Raw genomic sequence first — 14,787 nt, 5'->3', positions numbered from 1 at the left:
CCCTATGTACATCAACATGTGTTTTGCCTCACTCAACTTAAACAAATTTTTGGGGTTGCTCCCCCCATTAACCTCAATTCCTGGATCTGCACCTACATCTTGGCACTTAATTTTAGAATAGGTTTAAGCAAACTCATTTTGGATTAACTTCATCAGAAATCCAAATTAGATTTGCATAGGACATTTTCAGTTGATGTTGATGAACATTGACATTTCCACCTACCCTGCATGCACTTGCCAACCCCTCAAATTTCCCCATCATTGATATAGCTCCAACACAAAATTTGAATATATTTCTAATTTACTTGCAATATATGAATCTCATTACAAATGTTTACATCATGATGTTAATCATGTCAATAATACAGAAATAAATCATCAATAACAAACTGAAAACAATAAGGGCTGTTCCAGAATTAAATGCAGGGGGCATGCATGGGCGGCACATTTTTTAGACCCAACCACCTATACACTGCTATACATGCTATAATATAAAATTTTCGTTTTACTTATTATTCCTACATAATTCTAAGAAAAATGAAACCGCCAGCAATTAATTAATTTGAGTGCCTCCGTTCCCCACCACTATTAAATTTGGAACAGCCCATACAGTAAAGTAGTCTATTTTCATGGAGTTTAAAAAAATTTGCCATTTTTAGAGCAAAACCACTTTGTTTTAATTTAGGATTTTGTCTTCTGGCTGATTCCTTACTTTTTAATTTAGCATGCTTGGTGTAAAGGCATCAAATACCAAGTTTAGGCTGGTATAACCAAGCTGTAACATGTGTAAGGAAGCGGGCTATCATTCAGCAGCAATGTAGTTTTGCTTTATTGGAACAAAGCAAAATATGCTGAAGGTTGATCAGTAACAGTTTTACTATTGTGGCCGTAAGCCTTACCCTTAGTCCAATTTTAGCCTATGTGAGTTATTGTCATCTGACAGGGGTAAAAATGTCATCAGGTCAAGATCTATCTGCCCTGAAATTTTCAGACATACAGACAACCCGTTGTTGGGTTGCTGCCTCTGAATTGGTAATTTTAAGGAAATTTTGCAGTTTTTGGTTATTATCTTGAAGATTTTAATAGATAGAGATAAACTATATACAGCAAAAATGTTCAGCATAGTAAGCTCTACAAATAAGTCAACATAATCAAAATTGTCAATTGACCACATAAGGAGTTATTGCCCTTTAAAGTCAATTATTCACAATTTTTCGTCAATTTTTGTAATCTTTTACAAAAATCTTCTCCTCTGAAACTACTGGGCCAAACTAAACCAAACTTGGCCTAAATCATCCTTAGGATATCTAGTTTAAAAAATGTATCAGATGACCCCGGTCTTTAACCAAGATGGCAGCCATGGCTAAAAATAGAACATGGGGGGTAAAATGCAGTTTGGCTTATATCTCTGAAACTAAAACATTTAGAGCAAATCTGACATGGGGTAAATATGTTCATCAGATCAAGATCTTTATAAATAATCATGATCAACTTCTTTCTTACTGCTTTCATTGTACAAGCAAGAAAAATAGTACGAAAATATTAATTTGATATAGATATATATATCATTTATCAAACACTTTAATCATGATAATGAAACTGCAAAAAATTAGATGCTGCAAAAATTAGTACTTGTATTATATGTAATATATGTAATTCTTATCAGTACTCATGATGATGATGTAAATATGTTAGTCAGAATTTTAAGTGGCAGCTTGGTGCTATGTATTTGAATGCTGGAATGTTTTAGATGTTTATGCAGAACATGTATTTTTATGAGAAATAAAACAGATCTCAAAGTGATAAATACTTATTATGTTTGGCCTCAAAGTCTCGAAAATCATTCACAAGAAAAACATCAATCCCAAAATTTACTTGGAAACCTCCATTTATCAGAGCAACTACTTTTTCTGTGAAGTTTTTTTTTCTTGCCTCTTGGTATCCTCTTTCTTTTTATCTTATCTAGACTAAAAGGCCATGTGAGCTTTTGTCATCACTTATCTGTCTTCTGTCTTTCGAAACTTTCTCTTGAAACTTTAAAAAAAAATTCTCCTGAAAATCCTGGGCTAAACATTACCAAACTTTACCAAAATGTGTCGTAGGTAATCTTGTTTAAAATTGAATCTGGGGATTCGATCTCTCTTAAAACATTGCTGCTGTTGCTAAAAACAGAACATAGGGGTAAAATGCAGTTTTTGACTTACATTTCTAATCTAAAGCATTTAAAGCAAAATGTACACAGGTAAAAATGATCAACATAATCTCATGAGGAATTTTCAGAAAAACTTTGGAGTTATTGCTCCTGAAATGTCCATTTGGAGCAAATAAAAATAATCATCAATACACAAGGTCTATTATTTATGGAAATTTTCAAAAATTGGAGTTATTGCCCATGAAATGTATTTTTTTTGTAAATTTTGAAGTTTAGGGTTATTATCTTGAAAAATATATCAGATAGAAAGAAATTTTAACCAGTTAAATGACCAAACAATACAATCTAAAAAAAGTCATCATGGCAGGGAGCATCAAGTTACCCCTTATTGGAGTTATTACCTTTGAATGATGATTTTTTATTCTTTTTTTCTAGCTCACCTGGACCAAAGGGCCATGTGAGCTTTTCTCATCACTTGGCGTCCGTCGTCGTCGTCTTTAACTTTTTACATTTTGAACTTCTTCTAGAGAACCAGCGAATGGAATGAAACCAAACATGACATGAATGTTCCTTATGAGGTGCTGACCAAGTGTTGATACTTTGTAGCCGATCCATCATCCAAGATGGCCGCCAGCGGGGGACTTAGTTTAACATAGGACCCTATGGAAAATACATACAAATGTCTTCTTTTAGAGAACCAGTGAATGGAATGAAACCAAACATGGCATGAATGTTCCTTATGAGATGCTGACCAAGTATTGTTACTTTGCAGTCGGTCCATCATCCAAGATGGCCGCCAGCGGGGGACTTAGTTTAACATAGGACCCTATGGGAAATACATACAAATGTCTTCTTTTAGAGAACCACTGAATGGAATGAAACAAAACATGGCATGAATGTTCCTTATAAGGTGCTGACCAAGTGTTGTTACTTTGCAGTCGGTCCATCATCAAAGATGGCTGCCAGCAGGGGACTTAGTTTAACATAGGAATCTATGGGAAATACATACAAATGTCTTCTTTTAGAGAACCACTGAATGGAATGAAACCAAACATGGCATGAATGGTATGAGGTGCTGACCAAGTGTTGCTACTTTGTTGCTGATTTACTGTTCAAGATGGCCACCAGGATATTTTATTAAATAACGTGACCAATATTAAACCAAATTTGGCCTCAATCATTATTTGGGTATCTGTTATGATTTTTATCTATCTTTACATGATTTCTAAAACCAAAGTAGAGTCAGGTGAGCGACACAGGCTCTTGAGAGCCTCTAGTTGTGTTTTTGCAGAAACTACAATAGATACAGATACATTATTAAAGCAAAAATTTCAGCAACGTAAGATCCTCAAAGGAGTCAAAATAGCAGAAATTGTTAATGGAAGCTCTTATAGGAGTAATTGCCCTAAAAAAAAAATGGTTTTTACCCCTTTTTTGGCAGATACCATAATAGATAGGGAGATATTGTAAAGCGCCAATTTGTTAAGCACAATAAGATACACAAATAAGTCTTAGTCATCATGGTTGAAATTGTCGAGTTATTATTCATATGCAATAAAGTAGTTATTTTCGATTGTGTAAAACGATTTAAAACTACTTACCGGTAGTATAAAGATTGATATACTTATAGATAGATTTTTTTTGGAAAACTTCTTGGTGACATTATGAAATAATCCAAAATTTACCGATTTGAGTAACATTAGTGACATAGCTTGACCTCTGAATTTACCAAGGCAATTGATCTGGGGGAGGGGGCGCAGCCCCCCACAAGCTAATGATGTTTTGCAAATGAAATATTATGCTTGTTATTATTTCATTATTAGGAATCAGTTAAAACTAAAACAAAGCTAAGTCTGGTTAATATACCTTTGTAAACCATGTTATAGACTGAATATATTATAGAACTACTATTTGCGTTACAAATTATCCTTTGTTGCTTTGAATTACTCTTTACAACCATAAACATTTGGATTTGTTTAATGCTTATTACTGCCACAAAACACAGATCAAGTTCGAATTTTGGTGGCGTCACTTTTATCTTTCTATAGTTATGCTCCTTTAATTACAAATCGAAAAATTTCTCTAACTTAAGTTTGCCTCAAACAAATGTTATGACACTTATACACAATGCTTATTACCGTGAAACTCAGATCAAGTTCGAAATTGGGTGGCGTCGCTTTTTTGTCACTTGTTTTTGAAGTTATGGATCTTTTTTTTTTCTTCTTCCGGTAAGCGCGGCCACCGTCAACTGGTTGACTATTCTGCCACATTTTGAAGTGAGCGCATGAAACATTTTTGAAATTTAATAAACAAAAAGAGAATGGGTGCAATTTAATATATATACAGGTGCAATTAAAAACATGGCATTTAAATCTAATGACGGAGCTGATTCAGGACTCAGAGCGGAGACAGTAGAGTTGGGCAAGGTGTTCCACTCTCTGATTGTTCTAGGATAGAACGACTCCTTATCTTTATAACGTTATATGCAAGCTGGGACATCTACATCTATCTTCCATGGACACATTCTCCATTTATTTCTATTAATTTCTCTAATTTTATCAATTATTTCGGAAATTTTAACAGATAGGTATTAACTTTAAAAGGTAAAAATGATATTCATTAAAACAACTACAAAAATGCCACTAAATAAGATTTACAAATAAGCAAACATAACTGATTGCAATAAAAGAAAAATAAATATCAAAATGGCATATTTTCGTGAGCCTCTGGTTTTTGATTGATCTTTGCGTACTAATTTTGTTCATATCAGTCAAGTATCAAGATTAAGTGTAAAGTTAGTTGTGTGTTATTTTAAAATATAACAATTTTCAAATGAATAAAAATATAAAGTAAAGGTCAGAAGAGCTCTCGAGGTCATTACATTCCAGCAGAAACTGAAATATAAATTATAACTGACACTACAGACAGATCGGTAGTGTGCGGTGGTGTGCTTTGGAGTTCGATGATGAAAACTTCCAAGACCAAAACTTATACCTATGATATCAAGGATTAAATTTTGTATAGTAAACTATACAAATCCTTGTACCTATCGATCACGTCTGAACATAATGGTTTATTAAGGTAAGTTTGACTTTTATCTATTTATTTAGGTAAATGGTGATAAAGCACGAGAAGTATAGACGTACCAAAGAGTAAGGAATAAAAATCAGTTGTTTGAACCCAGGGATTGACTAGTGCAGTACAGAAATTTAGTAACTTTTAAATATTTCTCATTCCGCAATAAATGAATAAAATTTAAAAGAAATGCATAGTCTTAATCTAAAGAAGTGAATCTCAATCTTTCTGATGGTCCTTAAATGAAGTAAAGTTCAAATTAACAAAGTAAATAAAATATTGTACCTATATAAATATATTTATTAGTACATTTAAAAAAAAATACTAATCTGCTTTTTCATGAAAAAAAAAACATTTTTAAAAGATGCCCGAGTATTACACAGCTTTTAAATTATCTCATTTGATAAACTGTTCAATATTAGTGATGTATACACGAACATAAATGTCTTGTTCGGAAAATGTTATTCAAGCTTTTGAAAATGTATCTTTATATCTTCTGGCAGCCAAACTGTCAATGATAACCAATCTAGCATAATAATAATCTCAAAATATCCATTATATGTACAAAGGAAGGGAACGAAAAGATAAAATAAATTTACTTTTTCCTAAGAGTAATTGAAGTATTCGTTTTACAAAGTATTTTGAGTATTAAAATAAGCCCCGCCTACTCAGCTGAACATATTATTGACTATCAACAACAACTGTACTGAATATCAAGCAATAACTTTGTCAAACTTTCATGGAATTTAATGAGATTTAGACAGGAGCTTGTTTATGACCAAAATACAATATTCAGAGCAACATTTTTAGAATATTTATTTTCATTTTTCCGTATTTTACTGATAAATGGACTTACTTTTTTTTTACAATTAAGATTCAGTCTGAGGTTAAAGTTTTTCAGTCATCAATAACTTTGTCAAACTTTCATGGAATTTTATGAAATTTGGACAGAAGCTTGTTTATGGCCAAAATTTTGTAAATATTTATTTTAATTTTTCCGTATTTTACTGATAAATTGACTTAGTTTTTTTACAGCTTACCAGTAGATACAGTCTGGGGTTAAAGTTTGTTACACATCAATTACTTTGCGAAACCTTCATAGAATTTTATGAAACTTTGGCAGAAGTTTTTTTTATAATTAAGATATAATGTCTGAAGCAAACTTTTGAAAATATATTTTTTTTTCATTTTCAGTATTTTTCTGATAGATAGACTTAGTTTTTTACAGTAAACATTTAGACAGTCTGGGATAAAAAAAAATTGACATGATAAATTTATAAACCTTCATGGAGTGTTATGAAATTTGGACAGAAGCTGATATTCAAGACCAAGAAATAACATCTAAAGAAAAAGTTTGATTTTTTTCAAAATTCTGTACTTTACTTTTAAAGTCAACATTACACTTTTACACTGACAGCAGCAATCGCAGGCAAGACGCAGGGTTCCGCGGAACCCCTTACGATTTTTTTTTATTAAAGAACATTTTATGTGAGTTTGAAGATCGTTGGCGTGACACAAGCTGTTATCGGTATCGACCCATGGGACATTTTTAGCTGTTATCGGTATCGACCCATGGGACATTTTTAGCTGTTATCGGTATCGACCCATGGGACATTTTTAGCTGTTATCGGTATCGACCCATGGGACATTTTTAGCTGTTATCGGTATCGGACCCATAGGACATTTTTATACCACAAAGGATCAGTTTATTTGGTTAACGAATAATGAAAATAAAACAATATTGTACGAAATGTTTGGATTCATGAAAAATCCTTAAGATTTATTCCATTGTCTTTAATTGTTTTTTATGTTTTTTTTTTCTCTCTCCGAGCATTGGGACAAGTTGTACTAGAAGCTGCATCCAAATCCAAATAAGTTGTTCTCTAAATATTTATGTTTCATATGATAGATATAAGAAGATGTGGTATGAGTGCCAATGAGACAACTCTCCATCCAAGTCAAAATTTATAAAAGTAAACCATTATAGGTCACAGTACGGTCTTCAACACGGAGCCTTGGTTCACACCGAACAGTAAGCTATAAAGGGCCCCAAAAAATTACTAGTGTAAAACCATTCAAACGGGAAAACCAACGGTCTAATCTATATAAAAAACGAGAAACACTTATGAACCACATCAACAAACGACAACTACTGAACATCAGATTCCTGACTTAGGACAGGTGCAAACAAATACAGCGGGTTTAAACGTTTTAATGGTACCAAACCTTCACCCTTTTTCTGAAACAATAGTGTAACATCACAACATAGAAAGACACACTATAAAATATCAACTGAAATAGCTTAACTCAATTAAAGGACATAAAAGGATACATATATACAGTACTCGTTTCCGTATACATCAGCCACGAGAAAGACTAGATAATAAATATTTGAACATATGTTAATAAATGTATTGGAAAGTGCTAATATATTCATAACTATGTTTATTTGGTTGAGTATTCTTTAAGCATACACCCTAAATGATTCATGCATTTGGTTAACTATAATTTTTGTTCATCTGCATCAGCCACGAGGAGGACTTAACATAATGAAAATGATGCTGCTTTAGGTACATGGTCAACGTACACTGAACACTATGGTTTATATTACTAACTCATGTTGTATTCCATATTTGAGGTGTTATTCTTTTGTTTTATCTATATTATGTATGTTTAATGTGCTAATCAGTAAACGGATTTTGACCATAATGGGTCCTCAATTGGAAATACAATTTATCTAATACCTAGATTGTTGATTTGTAAACGGCATAACAGATTAGATAGTTGTGCATGTAAGACAATCGAGAATAGGTAAGCGTTAATGTCTTTAACAACTATTCTTTATTCAAATAGTATGCATGGATTGCCGTTCTATCAAGCTAAATCGAAAATGCATTTTACAACGCTTTTACTTGAATTCTGTATAGCAATATACCTTTTTCACATTTTTTTTGAGTGTTTAGTGTTTATCTAGAAGCACATGAATTATTTTTTTCGATATTGTAATGTATAGAAAAGTAAAAAAAAAAGATTACGAAATACCGTCCTATCACATATACTTAGCTCTAACAATTTTGACCGAGTAAAAAGCAATTTATTTGTAAGAAATGTAAAAAAAAAAAATTTAAAATCTGTTCGTTTAAGTTTAAGCCATGTCAGTTCTTTTAAGAGGTCACATATGCAATCTGAAGATGTTGTATTCTAAAAATTCTAATCAGATATTGTTAATTCCTACACTTAACACGTACTTGTTCTTATAAAATCGTTGAGTTATTTTTTATTTTTTTCTAGGTTTATTCCTACTTTATGGATGCTTATTGTCAAATAATTCATCTGGTAAGCGAACAGATTAATTAATTTAATTGTCATTATGTTAGTTGTTTTTGAAGTTCGTGCCAATCTGAAGATTCTACAGAATTACACTGTTTTTTGTTTCTATTTTCTCAAACGTTTTATGTTCTTTGCTTTTCAAACCATACGGGTTTCCTCTAAATTACTCACACCGGACTAATTTTTGTTACGATACTGCAATTAGATCAAAATAGATCGATAAAAAGAATATAACGACCACTTTTAATGTTTGCTTCAAATTACTAAACACAGTGTAAATTCTTGTTTTGAATAATCCTATATACCTTCTTACACTTGGTTTCATGGTTTCAATTAGTTATAATACAGTAAAACATTTAAATGATACTACTAATTCTATTTTCAGCGTTAACTTGTTTCAATTGTCCAGGAATTCGACATCCGAGGTTTTGCGAATATGTAAAAGACTGTTTAGATGGACAGGTGGGTAACTTATAATTTCTTGTCACTAATAATTTATACGTTTGTTTCATGGCTTCACAGTAACATATAATTATACGCTTCCAATTAGGGAGCTACCATTTGATTTTTATGGGGGGGCTAGGATGAAAAATGTTGTCCTGCTTTTTTTTTAGTTGTAATCTCTGTCCTGCCTTTTTATTTTTTACTCTATTCGGTCCTGCCTTTTTTTTTTACTAGTTTATCCTGAATATTTTTACACAAATTGTCATCCGGCCTTTTTTTTTGACCAAGTTGCTCATCCTGCCTTTTTTTTTACTCAAAACTCCTGTCCTGCCTATTTTTTTCAAATTTCATCCTAGCCCCCCCCCCCCCCCATAAAAATCAAATGGTAGCTCCCTTATATGATATGTTGTATGCGTCTTTCAGCAAGTCATGGCTGCTTGTTTCTTCTTTGTTTGGTTCGTTTTTCTCTGTCTTTAGTTTTTTATGTAGTGTTTTATAGGTTTGTGTTTGTCTTTTCGTCGTTTTTCGTTTTTTGACATGATTTTGTCGGTCTCTTTTCGACTTATGAGTTTTGATTCTCCTTTTAGTATACTCCGCCTCTTTCTTTTTCAATGTCAAAATAGGAGTTTTTACGAACTTCAAACACTAACAACAGCAAAGACCTTGATTTAAACAAAAAAATATTAGTCAATATCTTTTTCCTGGAATTGGTATTGTTTGTGTTTCTATTAAGAGTCAGATTTCTTTATAATCCATATGAACTTTTCATTGATTTTGTAATATTCCTGGCCACTATTTATGAGTAATTTTATGCAAAGTAAAGGATTACACTGTCAACGTACCTGTTATCACTGTTAGGTTGATAAGCTACTCCGATCAGTTTTTGCTTTTCACGTTTATTTCCTTATTCTTAGAATTTTTAGATTTGAACCAACTTACGTACACTCTACATATTGTGACAAAGTAGCTTAGTTCGCCTTTTATATTTCTTTTAACGATAACATTACAAGTGTGACCGCTTAACCAGAAAACGAACATATATCAAATAAAAAAAAGTTTGAGAGAAGTTGTTAAAGCTATTGAAAGCATACGATATCATACTATGAACGATCAAGGTAAAAGTCAATTCTGTATTTCTTATTAGGTTTGTGGACTTGAACGTCAGGTGGAAAGCAATGGAGCAGTGATTTTCAGCCTTGGATGTTTATCTCAATACGTATGTAGAGTAATTGTTTAGCATATATTTTGCAATTTATATATAGGATATTTAGCGTATTTTGCAGTGCTCTTCAACGTCATGTCCTATTTGGCATTCCAACTTTTTTTATTCGAGCGCCACTGCATAGTCTTATGTAGACGAAACGCAGGTCTGGCGTAACAGATGTAGATTATGAAATTGAAATTTAAAAATTCATCAAAGATTGAAGGCTTATAATTTGGGACGCCATACGGGCGTTTTGTATACAACACACTCGCCACTGGCGTTCATAACAAAATAGTGAGAAGGCCATATCAAATTAGTTGAAAAGCATAAAAACCGAATATTCCAGACGACCAAGACAATCTATGCCCAGGGTAGAAAAATTGAAGTGTTTCGAACAATTTAGCATTATCAACATAATTGAAATTAAAAGTCCAATTCTTCAGGCAATGTTAACCTAAGGGGATTTTGACTTTTCTGTTCAGAATCTGTTTGGGATTGATGCAGTTATTTTGATTGTATATATATTTGAATAAAGCGCAGCTGTACTGAGCCTTCTGTTGATTGCAAAATTTAAAAATTGTATTTCTGATATTGAATTACAAACATTCTTATTAAATTTCTACTCTTGAATGTCGACTTTTAATTTAGATATTCAGTTTCAAAGAAAGAAAACGACACACTATAAATTTCATGCGTCCGAATTGCTTTTCTAGATTTACCTTCACCAGGAGCGCTCAAAGCCAAATATTTGAAACCCAAGGATGTAAAAGAACAGAAATATTTGAAGAGCTATATGACCAAAACGAACCTAAAAAATAGCCAAATCCACGTAAGGTCAACTTTCAAATATCAATTTCGAACTTCAGATGATCAGATTAGTCTCGAAATTTCCTTAATGAAATAGAATGATACACATCGTTATTCTTAGATAAACCCCATAAGTAGTATTTTATTTAAAAAATAAAATAAATAAAATAAAAATACACGTATATTATGCTTCAATTCATGTAGTTCTTATTATATATTTCTGTAGGGAATTGAAATTAATTATCATCATAAAATATTATAGTTTTTGGTGGGGTTCGTGTTGCTCTCAGTCTTTAATTTTCTATGTTGTGTTTTGTGTACTATTGTTTGTTTGTTAGTTTGTTTGTCTGTTGGTCTTTTTCTTTTTTAGCCATGGCGTTGTCAGTTTATTTTCGACTCATGAGTTTGAATGTTCCTCTGGTATCTTTCGTCTCTCTTTTACAGAAGTAAAAAAATATTGACACGGTACTCACAACATATATTCTATAAAAATTATCAAAATTAATGAAGCAATATTGTAACTTGCAAAAATAGGAATATTTTGAATGCTGTAATTCATTTGACAATTAAGAAAAAAAGGTAATATATGAGTATGTATTATGTAATGCAATAACTAATGTAATTGGAGAATCCAGAGCTTCAAGTATGGTAACTAGACAGTCATGTATCTCCACCTGTCTTCTTTCATTTCATTTTTTTTGGTGTGCCCTTTCATTGACTTATACCGTTTCCTGATAAATTTGGTAAAAATTATTAAGTGATCAACTATAACTGTCTACTCAACTTTGAACAATTTAAAATAAAGCATAACGAATTGAAGATCAGACAAACGGAAACTTAAAAGAAATAAGTATTCCAAGGTTGTATCATAGAGCCATAAGGAATATGGCAGAATAAATCTCTGAGCTAGGGGCCTGAAGGCCCTATTGGCTTTCGTTCTTTTTAACGTTTTTGTTTTTCCATTTAAATTCCTTTCGGCGTCCCTGAGAATATTTATTCCAGACAAATGCACGACCAAAATCTGTATGATTGTTTAAATTACTGCCACTGTTTCGGTAAAGCTTCCTACTAATTATTAGGTCATTCATGATACCACCCGCACAGTTCTGAATACAATGGTATAAACTTGATTGAAATAAAATCATTGTGACATCAACCCAACAACAGAAAAATAAAAGCCATGCAAAGGTCAGCATATTTGTTTATACAATATGACAGACTTTAAATCTTTATAAAGTCGCAACTTTATTAAACAATCACTATCGAATTGAAAGATCTGCAATCCACAAGGTAAGATCCAAACAACTTAAAAAAATATGACACCAATTGTATTTTAACTACAAAGGTTCAATTTTTGCATAAATATTTTATCTCTTAACAGACATGCAACACAAACCCTTCAATAGTTGATGGGAGAAAGAAATGTTTTCACTGCTGTTCAACAGACTTATGCAATACATATGGATGTGGTGAACCTAGTAATTATATTATAATTTACTTACTAGTACAAAACAATAAAAAAAAAATTAACAAAATTGATTTGAGACATCATCTATTTGCAAGTTATATGCGATAGTTGTGACTAATATGTCAACAAACTTTGAAATTTTCAGTAGGCAGGAACTCATCAATATACCGAAATGTTAAGTTATAGGATAATGCTAACTGCCTGCCATTATTAAAAAAGTGCGCGTGAAGATTTTTTCGTAACAATTACGGAACAACTCAAAATAATAGGAGTAGCGTAGCAGTTGGTTCCCTTCGCAATGTCGCCGGTCGTTTGGTGAATACGCCAAATAAACGCAACATAACATTTTGGCAATAAGAAATAGATAAGTAAGTATAAGATACATTTTTGTTAGAACTAGAATTTCTGTTGATGTAGGATTTATACCTTCCTTAAACAAGATATTGTTGTCCATTCTTTTTAATTGAACAAATGCTTTCAATTTGTCTTTGGCAAATGATATAAGATTAATATGCATTTGAACTGTTGTAGTACGATTTTGCTGTTTTCTAAATTTCTCTTTTGTTTAAGGTTTAAGCATGACCAATGCAACAGTGTGTTACAGCTGTCTTGGTTTACTTGATCCGAATTCTTGTCGGTCAGTTTCCTTTTGTGACAAATCGGAGGTACTTTATTAAAATAGTTTGCTGATATATACACTCAAATAAACTCACCGTTTGTTTTAAAAGCTTTTGGATACTAATTCTTCTGAATTAAGCATCAAAATAAATTACGAAACACTATCTTATCACATAGAAGTACTTTTAGTTCTTTTTGAAAATTGAGAATAACACTTCACGAATTTGTTGCGTCCGAATCGCTCTTATAGATTAAATTTCAGCCGGATCACCCAGTCCAATAATTTGGAAATTCAAGAATGTATAACTACCGAAACGCGCGAATTGTTAAATGATCTAATGGTACCTACAAGAATTACCAAATCCATCTAAAATCAACTTTGCCCGACTACTGAGCTGATGATACCCTTGTTGACTGGCTGCAGTATCGCAGCAGGATTAGACAAAATAGAGGGAACAAAAACACGTTACAAATAAGTTGCGTCCGAAAAGCTTTTCTGGATTTACTTTCTTTAAGAACGCTAAATCCCAAGATTTAAAAAAATTCTAGAATTTTAGCAACAATGAATTTAAACACAAATTGATCTTAAACAGTGCTGGTTTTTCTTGATGTACCCATTCAATCATAAATCATAGATCTATGACTTTCAGAATGTTGATAATCCCAAACGAAGATCAATTTAATCTTTGTAAACATTTTGGAAAATATTATTTTGATATACTGTAAACAATCGACTTATAGATACTGTAAACAATTGACTTATAGATACTGTAAACAATCGACTTAAAGATACTGTAAACAATCGACATAGATACTGTAAACAATCGACTTATAGATACTGTAAACAATCGACTTATAGATACTGTAAACAATCGACTTATAGATACTGTAAACAATCGACATAGATACTGTAAACAATCGACTTATAGATACTGTAAACAATCGACTTATAGATACTGTAAACAATCGACTTATAGATACTGTAAACAATCGACATAGATACTGTAAACAATCGACTTATAGATACTGTAAACAATCGACTTATAGATACTGTAAACAATCGACTTATAGATACTGTACAATTTTACACCAGAGGACATAAATTTATATCATAAATATTTATCTCAAAGACTAAATCCTTTTAACTAATCTTTTTAAGAAATACTCAAAAAGCAAGACTGACTTCAAGGGAGTCATGACCGAATCATATCAGTATCGTTTTTATTATTATTTTAAGATACGCTGGAATAAATATTTCATACTTAGCACAGTATAACATGGGCTACCGTCATCAGTTGTCTGCCAAAAATTGTGATCAATATTTCGAGTATTAGTGTTTTGGCTTTAACATTTACAGCATTTCTGATTTTTTCTGTAACTCAGAAAATGAACAATAAAATAAGTAATTTAGTTTTGTTTAAAAGCTAACTTTATTAAATGTACAATTACATTTGGTTAAAAAAAATTGTCCCAGGTGTATAGTTTAATAAACGAAGAAATATTTAATACCAATAAGTAAATAGAAAATAAATAAAAAATGTTGAATTAGATGTAGTTTTTATAAATAAGATTATACTATTAATATTCTTTCTATTTTCAACTTGAATAAGACTCGCCTTTTCTTAAGGATTAAGGTATGTAGTTGTGTTTTTTTACTGTACATTTCAAATATCATTGTTTATAATGACA

This window comes from Mytilus californianus, unplaced genomic scaffold, assembly GCF_021869535.1.
Source record: "Mytilus californianus isolate M0D057914Y unplaced genomic scaffold, xbMytCali1.0.p SCAF_18, whole genome shotgun sequence".
Classification (NCBI taxonomy): domain Eukaryota; kingdom Metazoa; phylum Mollusca; class Bivalvia; order Mytilida; family Mytilidae; genus Mytilus; species Mytilus californianus.
This window is presented reverse-complemented; position numbering follows the sequence as displayed.